Raw genomic sequence first — 16032 nt, 5'->3', positions numbered from 1 at the left:
AATCTCTTTTGGCTTCGTCTTCTCCAAGTCAAAGGCATCATCAAGTCCTTGTTGAATTAACACATCCGTGAAGGTTATTTGCCACATAATGAAATCCGTCTTCCCATCATACTTGGGTGCATCAATCCTTAACGATTTCAGATCCTCCATCAAGCCAAAAAATCAACTCAAGACCAAAATGCAAACAGCCTACTTCATGATTGCCTCCTCTTTAACGTCAAATCTACTCCTCGAACCTCGCTCTAATACAAGTTTGTTAGGATCGCATCCACTATAGATTGACATTAATTAAACACAATAACAAACACGAAAGTAAAGAACACAAACAATTAACGTGGAAACCTTTCAAGGGAGGGTAAAACCACCAATCCACTAAATATGAATGTATTACAAGATTGGAGTCGCTCCCTCACTCAACACTCTTGAATACAAACCCCTCAACTTGATCATAAAAGTTCTCTCTTGTGTATCTCTCACACAACTCTCTAACTTTTGCAATACATAAAACTCATACAAATAACTATATTTATAGGCACCCAAAATATTCTAATCCTAATATACTTCCGATTCTATTTATGATAATTACCATCTTTTCCTATCTTGGATAGAAATCCTTCCACAATTAATATTCTACCAAAAATCGGATTACCTCAATCATAATAAATAAGATACCTTCTCGAATTAGGATTCTTGTCTTATTTAGGAATTCGGGACAGAACCCAACAAATTTATTTGAAATTGAAACTGCTTCTCTTAATTAATGTATGATATTAATTTATTTATTTTTATGTTCTTACCGCCCTATTCGAACCAGTTTCTGTCAAAAAAATTCAATCATGGATATCTAATGAGTTGCTCAACTTAACTTGTTTCAAATACATTTGAACTAGTATACCCGCTTGACCGCAACATTACTAAATCGGTCATTTAATAATGATAATTACCATTATCGGCCAATTCAAACACTCTCAAACCCTATCTTCTTTTTCTAGCCACCATCGGAGATTTCATCGATTTTCACCAATGAAAAACTCCAAATCAGTTAATTTCTCTTGATCAGTTCTTATTTTCTCAATAATACTCCCCAACGGATATGTTCCTAGATATTAGATCTACTCGATTTTCAAGATTGTGATTCGGTGATGAATCAATTGGGATGAGTCAATGACGAGTTCGCGACTACGATTCAGGTTTAGCCATATCCGGTATCTACATATATCTATATTCGGTAAGGTAAGGATCGTGTAAATTGACCCCACGACAATGGTATGAGTTCAAAATCTTTGTTCTTATTCCTTTTAAATGAATTTGTCTTGTATGTCCTTTGTTATTGGTTATATATTTCGCAATTGAATTTTGTTTATTACTAGATTTATAAGACTTTATATCGTAAATTGTGTTTTGGACATGTTGTATCTTTAGTTTGAATTATGTGTTCCTTTTGAGGGAGTGTCATGGTTGATGGCTTCTTGATCGTATATTGCGATTTTGGTTGTCGTTATTTTAACGATTGTGTCATTTTAAATGATTTTATTTTGGTGTCTGGCATAATTTTTCATGCTTGTTTTTTTCTTTTTCCTCTCCTCTTTATTTTTTTCCTTTCCGTGAATTTTTGTCCTTCATCTGGGTTTTCTTCTTAGTCATTAAAGTTTTATTGGTTAAATTTCTAGGGCAATCTCTGCATAATCTTCGGTTAGTCAATAGACTTTTTTGAATGAAAGTTCTCCTTTATTCTTAGTTCCGCGGATTTTGTTTTTGTTCGAGTGTTTTTTTCAAGCATCATAAATTTTTATCTAATTTCTTGTGTGGCTTTTGACATGCCTTTTGGTTAGATGAAAATTTTTATGTATGAAAAAAGCTCTTCCGATTCTTTCGATATTGTATTTCGGTATAATTCACTGACGTGAAAGTCTTATGACAAAAAAAATGATAATTAGCAAAATATGTTTTATCTTCTTAAAAATATTTTGGATACGTTATAGATGTGTGTGGAAATGATTGTGCTCAAGGAAGAAATTTATAAATTTTAAACTCGTATATTGAAAAATATGATACCGTCTATATAATAAAATCAGATTAATTCAAACTTCATTAATAAAAGTACTCCCTCCGTCCCCCTCAATTGTTTACATTGGAGAGGGACACGGAGACCAAGACAATGTATAAAAAAATGAGTAAAATTAGATGAAAAGTGGGTAAAGTGGTGGGACCTATCAATATTTAATAATAGATTTTGAGATAGTGAATGAAAGTAGTGGGTGTAATAGTAGTTTTTATTGTTAAATATGAGATAGTGGGTATAATGATGAGAAAAATTTACTATTTATAGTAACGTAAAGAAATGAGAGGGACATCTCAAAATAGTAACAGTAAAGAAATGAGAGGGACAGATAAGTTTCTGTATACAAGTGATGATAGTAACCTAAATGACTAGTCAAATGATTTTAAAAAATAGAAAAGAAATTCATCGTCACCACCTGCAACGAATTTGATAGATAAGGAGGGAGGACCTACATTCCACTTTTAAGCAATCAAATAGGTCCTCACTTCCAGTTATTCCTCTGTTTTAAACTGTTGGCAATTATAGCTGGCTAGATGCCTATATTGCATCATCCGATCTCCCGTGTGTACGAGATGAGTGTTATCTTTATCATAGAAACATGACGTCAACTTTTTGTTAGTACGTGAAGACCGCTTGTTTAAAAGAATTTCAGAAGTAGCTTCTTCTTCTCATTTTTTTACTTGTTTCTATAAAGAATTCTAGCTATTCTTTTGAGTTTCAACTTTTTTTTTAATCACTTTTCATTTCTAATCCACTTTTTTATTTTAAAAATTAAATTTGTCCAAACGACTTTCATATATATATATATATAGGTCAACATTCAAGAGAGTGACTCCTTATATGGAGTTACATAGTGCGTCATTATAAATCATCAATTTTATTATAAATTCTGTTATAAAATACATATAAAACGTGATTCTAACATAGAATACTATAAAATAAATCTATTTTAAAAATTTAACACTTAAAATTTATTTAAAAAAAATATATTTTCGAAACTGATTCCACAACAGAATAATTCTGGATGATTATTATTCTGTTATAAAATCGTATTGAGATATTGCATAATTTTAGATGATCTTTGAAATAAAAAAATTGTATAACTTCGTTTTCGGTTTAATAATCAAATTTGCAATTATATTTCATAAAAAATATAATAGAATATATATTATCTATATATTTATAATAGTGTGCTACGTAACTCCATATAAGAGGGTATGCTATAGAGTGTTACCCATATATATATATATATATATATAGATATATATATATATATATATATATATATATATATATATATATATATGTATGTATATGTATATATGTATGTATATGTATATGGCGTATTTTGATAGCCAGTAAGTCTTATTATTTTAAACAATTAAATAATACAGATAATATATATAGTCTTCTCGTTTATATTTGTTAGATTTTTCATTTACATTAATTATCTCGCAGTCAAGTAACAGAAATAACATTCATTTACGGTTAAAAAAATATCACTGAGTTTTGGTCTCTCCATCTTGTCCATTTTGGGAGAACTTCCCCGCTAAAGTTAAGAAATAAGTTACTCTCGCGTGTTTGATTTTTGCTAAATTAAAATTTTATAAAAGGAGAAAAAAAATACATAGGAAACATTCCAACGGAAGGTGGCAAACAAGCTCACCACCAAAAGCAAGACTGCAAGGCCTAACAATCATGTCAGAAGGTGTCTAATTTATCACATATTTCAATATATATAATATGTTTTAATTTAATATTTTTATCATACAAAAATATATAATAAGTTTTGTTTGAAAATTGCAAAAAATCAATTTTATTATAGTTACCCATATTATTTCGACAGAGATGTATGTAAAAATCAAATAAATTATATTATATATATTTATAGATTTGAATATAATGAACTTGCCAAAACAATCAGTATAATTTAGATAGCCAATTAAGTCGTTTCCTGAGAAAACCTAACTAAATCGAAGACGATGATGGACTCAAATTTTAGCATGTATCATGTAGTTGCCATAATATTAAGCTGAGTGCGACAATAGATACCTGTTTGATGGGTTCTTGATTATCAGTCTCTGCTGTATATCTTTACAAATCTTGAAATTAAGATTGGCATCATGCCAACTTCTGTACGTCAAATAGCAATAGCAACCTCATGTTACTAAACTAATATTGCTGGTTTGTTCTTTGTTATCTCCCGGACATCGGTTCGACTCTCGCTCATATAGTTACTTATCCGGAATTGAGACGGAAGACGTAACTTTAACGATTGCAATTACCTGGACTGATTTAATAAGATCAAAATATATATACTCTATGAGAATGCGTTAAAGTTATATATTGTATAATATTATTTGTACTATTTATTATTTTATATATTGTTAGTTAATATGTCTTTTTATTGTTGCTACTTAGTTATAAATATTAGAGCAAATGACAAAGTGGTGACGGTAGTTTTCCAAATTTTCAAAATATTGACTAGACTTTAAAAATTACATGATGGTGGCCTGAGTTTACTTTCGCCTCTCAAAAAGGTGGCGGCCGTGAACCTCCGTTAATTTTCATCAGTTAACTCCAAAAAATAAAAAAGTAAATGAAAAAGTGGTGGAAATCCGACCAACATTTTTTAAAATTTTGAAAACTACGACCACCACTTTGTCGTTTACTTTTTTATTTCTTTAGAGTTAACGGAGGAAAATTAACACAGGTTCTCGGCCGCCACCTTTTTGAAAGACGGAAGTAAACTCCGGCCACCATTTTGTAATATTTAAAATTCAACCAACATCTTGTAAAATTTGGAAAACAACGGCCACTATTTTGTCATTTACTCAAAATATTATCCGTAATGTTTTATGACAAATTTATTACAATGGTATAAATATTTATGAAAGCACGTTTATCTTCGTACTTAAATCGTTGCATTACAACAAAAATAGTTAAAATTGAATGGTGTCCAGTAAAATTCTAATAAACATTTTAGATAGATTTAAAATATGGATAAAACATTAAAACAAAAAAAGTGCCTTTGTTCATCAAAGTGAAAGTAATTTAAAAGTGCATGGACCTAGATGGCTAGAAATGTTCATGCATACGGGTATTTGGTGTAAAGTAGAGTGGCTACATGCATCAACTATCAACAACCACCGGTGTGACTGCGCGTATTTTATAAGATTACTGATTTGTCGGCTAGGGTTAGGTAAGATTAGAGGCCAGTCCTCTCGATGGCCGGTCCGTTGTCGTTTAAAGAAAACAGGACCTCACGAGTGTACCTTGTGCAGCGTATCCCTCTTCGACGTAATTTAATTATTTCTGATCCACACCGTTTAGAAAAAAGAGAACGAGGTTGCTAAATATTCATTCCATACACACTGGTAGTAGTAGTAGTAACTTTTTATCTATCCATTTTTGTCTGCACGTAGTTGGTGGATCACGTGTCATTTCTAATACATATGCACTGTGCTTTGCAGAATATTATTAAATAATATGCAAGTCGAATAATTTATACTCAGGTGTCTGAGTCAATGCAGCCATCATTTATATTACTGTTTTCTTTTATTTTTTACTGTGTAACCGATTTTCACAAATGCTATCAAGTTGTACTAGCCGTCGTGTTGCACTTAACAATGTCAATTCAAATATCATGTAAAAACCGGAGTATGATAAAGATATTGCTAATTATTTATATCTATTTAAACATCAAAATTTGGCATATTTTTGAAAATGGTTTAACTAGAGAAACATTAGTATTGTATGATAACTTATTTATTAAAAGAGGTAGTGATCCACAAATATTATACGAGGAAAATATTTTTTGAGGACTTAAAAAATGAAGATATCATTTCATTTATACTACATATTATATAGACTTCTCAATTTTGCTCAGCAGCCGGTAATAGCCTAAAAAACATGTTATCCTAGTTTATAAGAATCTCTTTTGTGAAATTTATAGGGGAGATTTGTGGGATATTAATTGTCCTGAGGAATACACACAATGGCCCAAATTGAGGAAACCAAACTACGCTTATGATTTTGAATGGCCCAAATTTGTTACAGGAAAGCCCATAAAACACGAGCTCGCACCTTTTTAATTTTTCGTTCTATTTCCGCCTAAATGTCTTTTTATTCCTCAAATGGAAAACAGCATGTGAACTATTCGAAGTCCAAAGTTGCGGTGTTCTGTTATACGCCGACTATGCTTACGCCTGGGCTCATAACATCTAAAGACTGAAAATTTTAAAAATGTTCTGCATATTATCATTTGCTTTTGCTTTGTTTATATTTGAGTTTTTTATTTGTAAGCCCTAGGTCCACATTCCACAAACGTAGTTTGTTTAGCTCATAGTCCGGATATTTGTATCGTCTGTATTGTATTAAGTGTATTGTATTAAGTGTTGGGCCTCGGCCCATGAACAGAAAAGCCCAAGACAAAACCCAGGCGGAAGACCTATAAATAGAAAGAAAGAAGACTTGTAAAAGAGTTGGAAAATTAAGTGGATAAACGAACTATAGAGAGAATAGAGATACGGGGATATAACCTCAAATTCTTAGTAGCTTAACCACAAGCAAACAGACAAGTGAACATCACCAACAGAGCCATATTGTAAGGAATTAAGAAAAGGCTCCAAAATGCAACATAAAACTGGGTGGAGGAACTACCAAATGTGCTAGGGGTCACAGGACTACACCCAGGACAACCACAGGCTTTTCGCCTTTCAAGATGGCATATGAACGGAAGCGGTACTCCCCGTTGAAATGCATGGGCTCGCCAAGGATGAAAGACTTCTCCCGATAATTCTAAGGAAGGTCCAAAACTCAACACTGATCTCATCGGAGGGTCCAGAGACAATGCCCAACTCAGGGTAGCAGAGTATCAAAAGAGGGTGGCTCAGTACTACAACTCCAAGGTAAAGATCAGGCACTTCGTGGAGGGCGACTTCGTGCTTCGCGAGGTGCCACCTCGATGCCATCAAGGCAGAGGAAACTCTCAGCTCCCTAAGAAGGCCCATATGTGGTTATCAAGGTCATCAGGCTAGGAACATACTGCCTCGCCAATCCTAACGGCTCTCCACTCACAAACACCTAAAATGCAATATACTTGAAGAAATTCTACTAGTAACTACATAGCTCAAGGTCTGATCCATCTCCTCTACCGAATCAAAGGGCTCGTCACCCACAATACCTACACTCAAGACTTTTCATAATATAAGTATGTAGAACTTTTGTTACATTCCCTGATTGCAAGCTTTTGTTATGGAACTATCATCTAATATTTTGTCTGATTGTCTAAGATTCGTTTATAATCGCAAAGTCCAGCATGCCTAAATTCTTGCATTCAGCACTTTCACAGACTCACCTCCACCTTCTTTAAGTTCTTCTAAGGGTTAAATGACATTTTGGTCACTCAACTGACTGGAAACTTGCAATTGGGTCATACAACTCATAAAACTTTCAGTCACATCATTGTACTCTTAAAAGTTTTCATTCAGGTCACAGGCCGTTACATTCCGTTAAAAGTTAGGATGGAAATCTCACAAGCTCGGTGAGTTGGCTTGAACAAATCCACCATGGCATGTACAGTCAGCTGAAATAGCGCTTTGGTCACTCAACTGACTACAAACTTGCAATCTGTTCATCAAACTAAAGAAATTTTCATTCAGGTCACTGACCATTACATCCGTCAAAAATAGAAAGAAAAAAAAAGCGAACAAAGAGCTTTCCTGAAGCACCTATTTCTCTATTAAAAAATTCTGAAACTTATAAACAAATGCAAGAAATAAACGCATATAACATTAATGGTTTTACAAACAAACAACTTAATCCTCTTAAATCTCTTGTCATTTTATATATCTTTAGGCTAATTTGAAAAAGCTCATCAAATTTTTGATGGACTTTTCCACAATTAGTTGAAGATATATAAAATGACAATAAATTAATAAGGATGAAATTTTTGTGAGTTAAACCATTGATGATAACTAGTTGAGAAGCCGCGCGTTGCGGCGGCCTATAAAAATTATATTAATGATTCAATATTAATATTTGTAGAATAAAATAATTTCATGGCTATCTATAAAAAGTATATTAATGTTTCAAAATTAATATTTGTATGATAAAATAAATTTATATTATAAAAATCTTGATGTCATACCAATACTAATATATAAAATTACAAAATTGAAGTATAATTCATGGTGAAAAAATAAAAATAAATTTATACACGTAATTAACAATTTAAAACATGACGAATCTTAATTTTAATTGTTTTTTTTTTGAAAAGTAATCATGTTCTTACATTGTCACTTCTGCCAATTTTTTTGGATTGATTGTGCACAAAAACATCTAACTTAAATCTGTGAGATAGCGGTCTATAATTACCCTCTTAAAAGTTGTTTGAACGGAGCAAAAAGATAATGCATGAATAATTTTTTCATGTATACAAAGTAAATCATATAAAAACTAACAGCAACAAACATGTCCGATGAACAAAACAAATATTATAAAAAAAATAACTAACAAACATACATCACTAATAGTTAATTTATTGATATCAGCCATCAATATCATGTCAAGACTATATTCTTTTCCCGTGTTTGGATTTGTCGACTCCAATATAATGGTCTATAACTACCTTTGCTTGCAACAACCTTTATTTTTTTTAATACTGTATAAATAGCATTCACTTATCGTTGCAGAAGAACGGCACCTCCGAGTTAAAAATCTACACCAGATAGAGGTAGTGTATTGTGGTATTGAGAGAGAAGGTTGTGTTTAGATGATCCAAAACCCTACAATCTATATCTATAGGGGAATTTATAAGTGCAGAGAGACTTGTGTGCTACTCTTTCTCATGATTAAATAATATGAAACAACATTCAGATTAAAACTTTCAAGCTACTATATTCCATAAATAATTTGAAACAAAATCTGATTCTGAAATTTTCTTCTAATGTACCCGAAATCAAAAAAAAAATAGTTCTAATTTTTAATATTTTTCATCCAAAAATTCCAGAAAATTAGAATAATCGAACGGAGCGATGTGAGAGGCGCCACATCTACATGCCCCTCACTTCTCCTTTAAAAATCGAGTAAGAGAACTATTACAAGAGAGAGGTAGGTTTGTGATACTGAGAGAGAGGAGGTTGTGTTTAGATGATCCAAAACCCTACAATCTATACGGGTATTTATAGGTGCAGAGAGACTTGTGTGCTACTCTTTTCCATAATTAAATAATCTGAACAAAATCAGATTAAAACTTTCAAGTTTTGGTATTGAGAGAGAGGAGGTTGTGTTTAGATGATCTAATACCCTACAATCTATACGAGTATTAATAAGTGCAGAGAAACTTGTGTGCTACTCTTTCCCAAAATTAAATAATCTGAACAATATCAGATTAAAACTTTCAAGCTACTATATTCCATAAATAATCTGTCTTTCCCATAATTAAATAATCTGAAATAAAATCAGATTAAAACTTTCAAGCTACTATTTCCATAAATAATCTGAAACAAAATCAGATTCTGAAACTTGTTTCTAATATACCCGAAACTAAAAAAGATAGTTCTAGTTTTTGATATTTTTCATCCAAAAATTCCAGAAAATTAGAAAAATAGAACGGAGCAATGTGAGAGGCGCCACCTACACGTCCCCCGCTTCTCCTTTATAGAAGTATATTGATGGTCGTATTTGTTGTAAAGAGGGTTTGCAGGGGAGCCCTTTGATAGAGTATATATTTACATATATTTATTCTCATATTTAATTGTATTTTGCATTTAATTGGATATTTATTTAATAGATTTTAATGTTTTATTGTAGGAAGTAAGGAGTTCCTAAACTTGGAAGAAATTGGGATAAAAAGATTAATTTTGAGATTAATTTGAAGGAAAATTGGATTTGTTGGATTGCTTGCACATGACTCACTGTTTGGGCCATATCTTGGATACTAAAAGTCAGAATTGGGTGATCTTACAGCCCACACGAAGCTTAAAGAATTTTCTTTAATTCAGAGATGGTCCAATATCTAAAATTCAACAGTATCAGCCCAGAAACAGGAGAGAAAAATCTGCTACGAATTTTCTTAAGAGAAACCAATTTCGTTTGGGAAACTGTTTTGTATTTCTTTGTAAATTATATATATTTATAGAGACACACATTAGAGAGGAGAATAGTATTGTATAATTAGGTTAGGTTAAAAACACTTTTGTCTCTTCTTCTTCAAGACTTCGGGATTTAAGAATCCACTGTATAATCCATCCTTATTTTCTTTTATTAATTTATTATGCTACAGTAGATTTTATTCTGGGATTAAGTTGAACCCTAGTTATGGTTAATGCATGATTTTTGAGGATCTCCGGTTGATAAGGTTATTTGCTCTTGCTTATTGAGTTGTGCTAATTAACAATAACAGGTCAGACGTGATTGTGTGTATTGTTTCAATCGATATCTAATTACCATCGGAAGTTGGATTTAGATAGTTGTTTGGAAGTTAGGATGTTGTGTTTAATGTCTCTAAATTGCATGATACCATGGAAATAGGCTTGATTGTATTTTAGAGAAGCCATTTATACTCGGAAGAGGTTATTGGTATTTTATAGGGCGCATCTTTCCTCTTGGGTGATATATCTGATTAATTGGGGGAGAAAATCATAATTACATTGATTCATGCTAGTGGGGATACTTGATTCTGCATATTTTTAGTTAATTGTTTTCTAGATTTTATTCGTATTAGTTTAATTATATCTGCATCTTTTATTGTGTTACTTGTTAGTTGGATTGAATCGAGGATAACTAGTGTTTGATACGTTTGTCTCTGTGGGAACGACTCTGACTTACCCTACTACATAGTTAGGAGGTTTGTTAGATATTTTATTATTTGATAGGCACGCGACAGCCTTGTCACCCTTGTTATTGTAGGAGATATATTTGGCCGGTTTCTATTTATTTTTCAACGAATGTAATCGCCAGTGACCTGAATGAAAGTTTTTCCAGTTTGATGACCAAATTCCAAGTTTTGAGATAGTTGAGTGACCAAAATGCCACTTCAGCTAACTGTGCATGCCACGGTGTATTATTCAAGCCAAGTCACCAAAGCTTAGTCAGCTTTCGGTCAGATTTTTAACGGAATATAGCAGCCAGTGACCTGAATGAAAACTTGTAAGAGTACAATGATGTGACTGAAAGTTTTTTGAGTTGGATGATCCAATTGCAAGTTTCTGGTCAGTTGAGTGATTAAAACGCCATTTAACCCGTTCTTCTAAAAACTCTTCCGCCATACATGTAGCATTCACAACTTAGGAAGCCCATAACCACGAAATCACATCAATCTCAAGTAAGTCATATACATTTCCCTGATTTTCAAGTATAATTTCTTCTAGTTATTTTTTTAGCGCATCAGTTATATGGGCACACAAGTATTTAAAACACCTACACACTTACACACGCATTTAGCACAATTGATACGGAAACCACAAATTCACAAACACATCTTAAATTAGTGCAGGCGATATTTATAACACAGTTCTTCAGAAACAAAGGTGCACAGGCACAGTTAGACTACATTACCAAATTTTCCTGCAGGGAATAGCAACATAAGCGTGCCTCTGGACACGATACAAAAGTCAAGAACCAACAGCTATTACCAAGTTCAGAGACCGAAAGTAAAAATTTTACATCATTCATCCGGGGCATACCCCAAATACTTGGAGAAAAGTAGCAAACAATCATCAACCATCAAGTAACGGATCCTTCCCGGCCATCAGATTTGCACCTCCATCGCGAGCACGGGCCACCTCTTCAAAATGATGGACAAAAGTATGGGGCTCCATGTCATAGCCAGCCCGAACAGCGCGTTCCCAACAAAGATTGTCACCGTTCACGAGCGCGCCAAAGGCCTTCTTGTTGCTCTTCGACAACGCACTTTAAGCATCTACAAGCTTTTTCTCCAACTAGATCTTATTCCTCCCAAGCTCAACAACCACGGAACCTCAATCAATCCACATCTGTTTCATCTCTGCGAAAAGCTTAGACTCGATATTCTGGTACGAAGTCACCAAGGAATTCAAGGCTTCCTTGTCAGCATCACGGTTTTTTGGGCAAGCGAGACAATCCGCTTTTCAGCATCGACCTTATGATTCTGCGCCTCTAACACATTGGCTCGAACACGAACGAGCTCAGCCTCCAAGTTGCCTCGCACGCCCAAGACCACCAATCGGTCAAACTCCATCGTAAACTACAAAAATGAAATTTCACAGTTCAATACAAAATAGCTACCAATAAAAGTAGCAAACAGGTTTAAAACCAACTATAAAGGAAACTTGATCAGAAAGTGAAACAAACCTAGTTCAACAAGCCGATCGTCCCCGCAAGGAAGATGATGGGTATAAACCTTACCCAACTCACAATACTCTTCCAAGTCAGCCAACTCAGGAGAATCAGCACCGATGCTACTCTGATGATTGAAAGAAGGCTTCGACCGGAACAACTTCCTCAGTTCTTTCGACATAAAAGAAAAAAGAGTTAAATGTTTAGTTTTTACTGGAGTTCTCTTCGTCATATCTAAAATAAACGGGTCCACAGACTCCAAGATTGCAAATTGTCGTCTGACGACTCAAGGTTATGAGAAGAGGAATTGGGGACCAATGTATGAGACAAAGGTGTGAGATCGTCAAACATTATACCACCAACGATCTCGAATTTGGTTCGGAAAGATGAAGAGTGACGAGTTTTTGAATAAGCCATTGAAAATACAAAAGACGGGAAAAGGAGGTAAAAAGTACCTAGAAAATTGCAACTGGCATCTCTGATGAAGCATATCAAGAAATGGAGGAGTGCTTGAGAATTTCAAAGCTGTAGAAGGTTGATCGCCACAAGCAATACCAAACAGGTGCCGATTCCCATGAAAGCTCAACGGTAAAAAACTATTTGATAAAAAGAGGGAACACTCAGACCAAATAAAATAAAAAACGAGTTCCAGTTTCGTCCAAAAACTTAGGCCCATCTAAATATCAGCTTAAACGAGGCGAGGACTAAATGTTGGGCCTCAGCTCATGAAGAGAAAAGCCCAAGACAAAGTCCGGGCGAAGAACCTATAAATAGAAGGAAAGAATACTTGTAAAAGGATTGGAAAATTAAGAGAATAAACGAACTATAGAGAGAATAGAGATATGGAGACATAACCTCCAAGAATAAGCTTGATATAAAAAAATTTCTGCATTATTTATTTTTATTTTTTAAAATTTGTTTTATAAAACTGTATATCTCACTTCTAAATGTAATTTATAGTTATTATATTAATAATTTCCTCATCTTGTAAGTTATAAATATCAAAAAAATAATTAAAAACATAAATTAAAAAATTAATTTTCACATATAATTAAATTTTCACTTACAAACATTGATATAAAAATATTTAATTAAAATCGACAATTAAAGACCGATTAGTCGTTATTTCATAGCTCACCCAACTTGTTAAATATTCAATTATTTATCCGATTAATTTCCGCTTGATCCGATCAGTTCTTATTATGTGCATTCACTGATTACGTCTCATTTACATGTTCACAACCCTGCTTTCGAGCGATAATTGTTTCGTAGGATTTGTCAAACTATCCCATAACTTTTTTCATTTTATTTAAGTAGATAAGTCTATGTATATTATAAATTCTATATTGTAAATGTTTGATTTGGTTTGATTTATGAGACACCTCCCACTTCTAACATAAAATGTGTTTTAAATGCTGACGATTGCTTTATCATGTTAGAATGTCAAGAAAATGCCTCGGCATCATGTGAATACGGATCAATTTAGAGGTTTTACAACTCAATGCATCATGATCGCGGTGGGGAAAAACAAGGGGAAATAACAGTTGCTTGAAGCATTGGGGATTCAAAAAATTCAAATGGGAAGTTGATCATGATAGTCCCGCAACTTAATTGCCTCCTCAACTTGCCCATTTATAAGTTCTCCTTGTACAAATTTTGATTTATGCGCGCGCATGCTTGCCATTGCATGTGTATATTTGTAAGGTGGGATATTGTCTGGAATACACTACTAGCTTCTAGCTTATCACATGGTTCCATGCCCCCTTACCCAAAGAACCACTCCCACTATTGACACTCCTGACGTGAAGCAAAAGTAATATAATCTTCTGGACCCCTGCCTATCAAATCATTTTTGTTTTCTACTTGCTCTACAGTTTTTCTTGATTTATCTCATATTTGCATTCTAGAAGCAGTCACGGGCTATCTTCCCATTTGCATTGTTTTGTTATAAATGTTACAAGTCCTGCTGAGGAGGATATTTAGGCCTGTTTACAATACTTTACTTTGTAACATATTTTTAATAGATTTTTGTATAAAAACTATCGTTAGAATTCGAGTCTATTTATTTATGACCATTTTGACATGATTTATTATTAAGGAAATATTTAGCATTCTCAAAATGTCGGTCAATTATTTTTTATATTCTTTCTTCTAATAGAAATATATCTTTGAAACAAAATTATATATTAAAAAGCATATTATAAAAAAATATATATTATAAACACATCACCGGGTTATAGGCCAGCTAAATTTGTTGCACCAAATTTAGTATAACTGCATATAAACATTTGGGATAGATATATAACAATTTATGTCTCCATATGGGGAAATATTTTTATAGAAATGTATTTGAGTTGGAGATTCGATATATATTTCATATCATTGTATAAACTCTAAAATAATGATTCATCGGATTTTTAAACTTTTGCAATATTTTAAAATCAAGATTAGAAAATTGTTACTTTAACATTTGATATAGCTACTTCTTGCTAATTTTTAGTTTAACGTTAGTATAGCTTTTACCGGCTCCACTTTCATTCCGTCAGCTGATTTTGAATGTAAGATTTGTGTATATGACATATACAAGTGCTTCTGCGTGTATGACTTTCACATTGAACACCTCAAACGTAATCCAGTTTGTTCTTGCATATCCCTGTTGGTTTTGTAAATGAGTCCCCCGGATAGCACATCCATCTATAATGTTTGCCGGGAGTTGTTTGTAATAATTATACATGGATATAAGACATGCATTTAGGGTTCCCATTTAAAAGACCAGATTACATATAAAATTAATTTTGGCAGGAACTTATAAGTCTCGGTCTAGGTTTGCTTCTCAATTGGCAGCACTGATTGCACTGTCTGCTAACGAATTTACAGTGTATGAACGTACTGTTGCGATGTCAGAGACAAAATATGGGCTAATTACAGCTTTACAGCAATTAGCTAGTAATTAGCACTTTATTGTAACCACAATGTCGTGTCACTAATTAATTATAAAGCAATAATGGGATTGATTCCTTAAAAAAGATTCTTAAGAAGAGCTCCACACATCAGGTAACAGATACGGATTATTAACAAAATGACTACAAGACATCAAAATATTACATATATTAAACTTATTTACCACTCCAGAATTCCAAAAATAGTTATAAAGTTAGCATGTTATCATGTGCTATCATAATTTTCCGAATCAAATCTGGGGGAGAATCCATTTTTTTTAGATATAAAATTAACAACAATAATATGAATTAACAAGGTTAAATATTTATTTCAAAAAAAAAAACAAGGTTAAATATTACACAACCTAATAAAGTACGTAGTAAACTAATCCACAGATTTCATAATATATTAGGTAGGGTAGGGTGGGGAGAACTTGAGGTGCAAGGAATAATATTACAAGCACTTGTATTAGCCTTCATGCATCACCCATGCAATGAATTGGTGGATAGCTTCAAGTTTGTTATAGTGGCCACCGTATGTGTATAAAATAATATTTCAGCTGTCGATTCTTTTATACCCGTAAATACATGGATAAATGATATGATATGCGTTTATTCTCAGCTATATATAGGAGGAGTTTGTATAGATGGGTCAATGAGCGATATGAATTGAGTAATTATTATATTCATAAGTTTTGTAGCTAAAAGAAA

The 16032-nt window shown here is 33.0% G+C and overlaps 1 long non-coding RNA gene across 1 annotated transcript; it reads right to left on the bottom strand.

Annotated features, from left to right (window-relative positions):
- Nucleotides 1–11568: 11568 nt before the first annotated feature.
- On the bottom strand, nucleotides 11569–13180 carry LOC135152999 (uncharacterized). The gene is made up of 3 exons (XR_010292422.1): nucleotides 12838–13180; nucleotides 12398–12553; nucleotides 11569–12290 (listed from the first exon to the last, which is right to left on the bottom strand). It is a non-coding gene; the product is annotated as an uncharacterized LOC135152999 (long non-coding RNA).
- Nucleotides 13181–16032: the final 2852 nt, after the last annotated feature.

This window comes from Daucus carota, chromosome 5 (genome assembly GCF_001625215.2).
Source record: "Daucus carota subsp. sativus chromosome 5, DH1 v3.0, whole genome shotgun sequence".
Lineage (NCBI taxonomy): Eukaryota > Viridiplantae > Streptophyta > Magnoliopsida > Apiales > Apiaceae > Daucus > Daucus carota.
The sequence above is the reverse complement of the archived record's forward strand: the minus strand, read 5'-3'. Positions and strand labels throughout refer to the sequence as shown.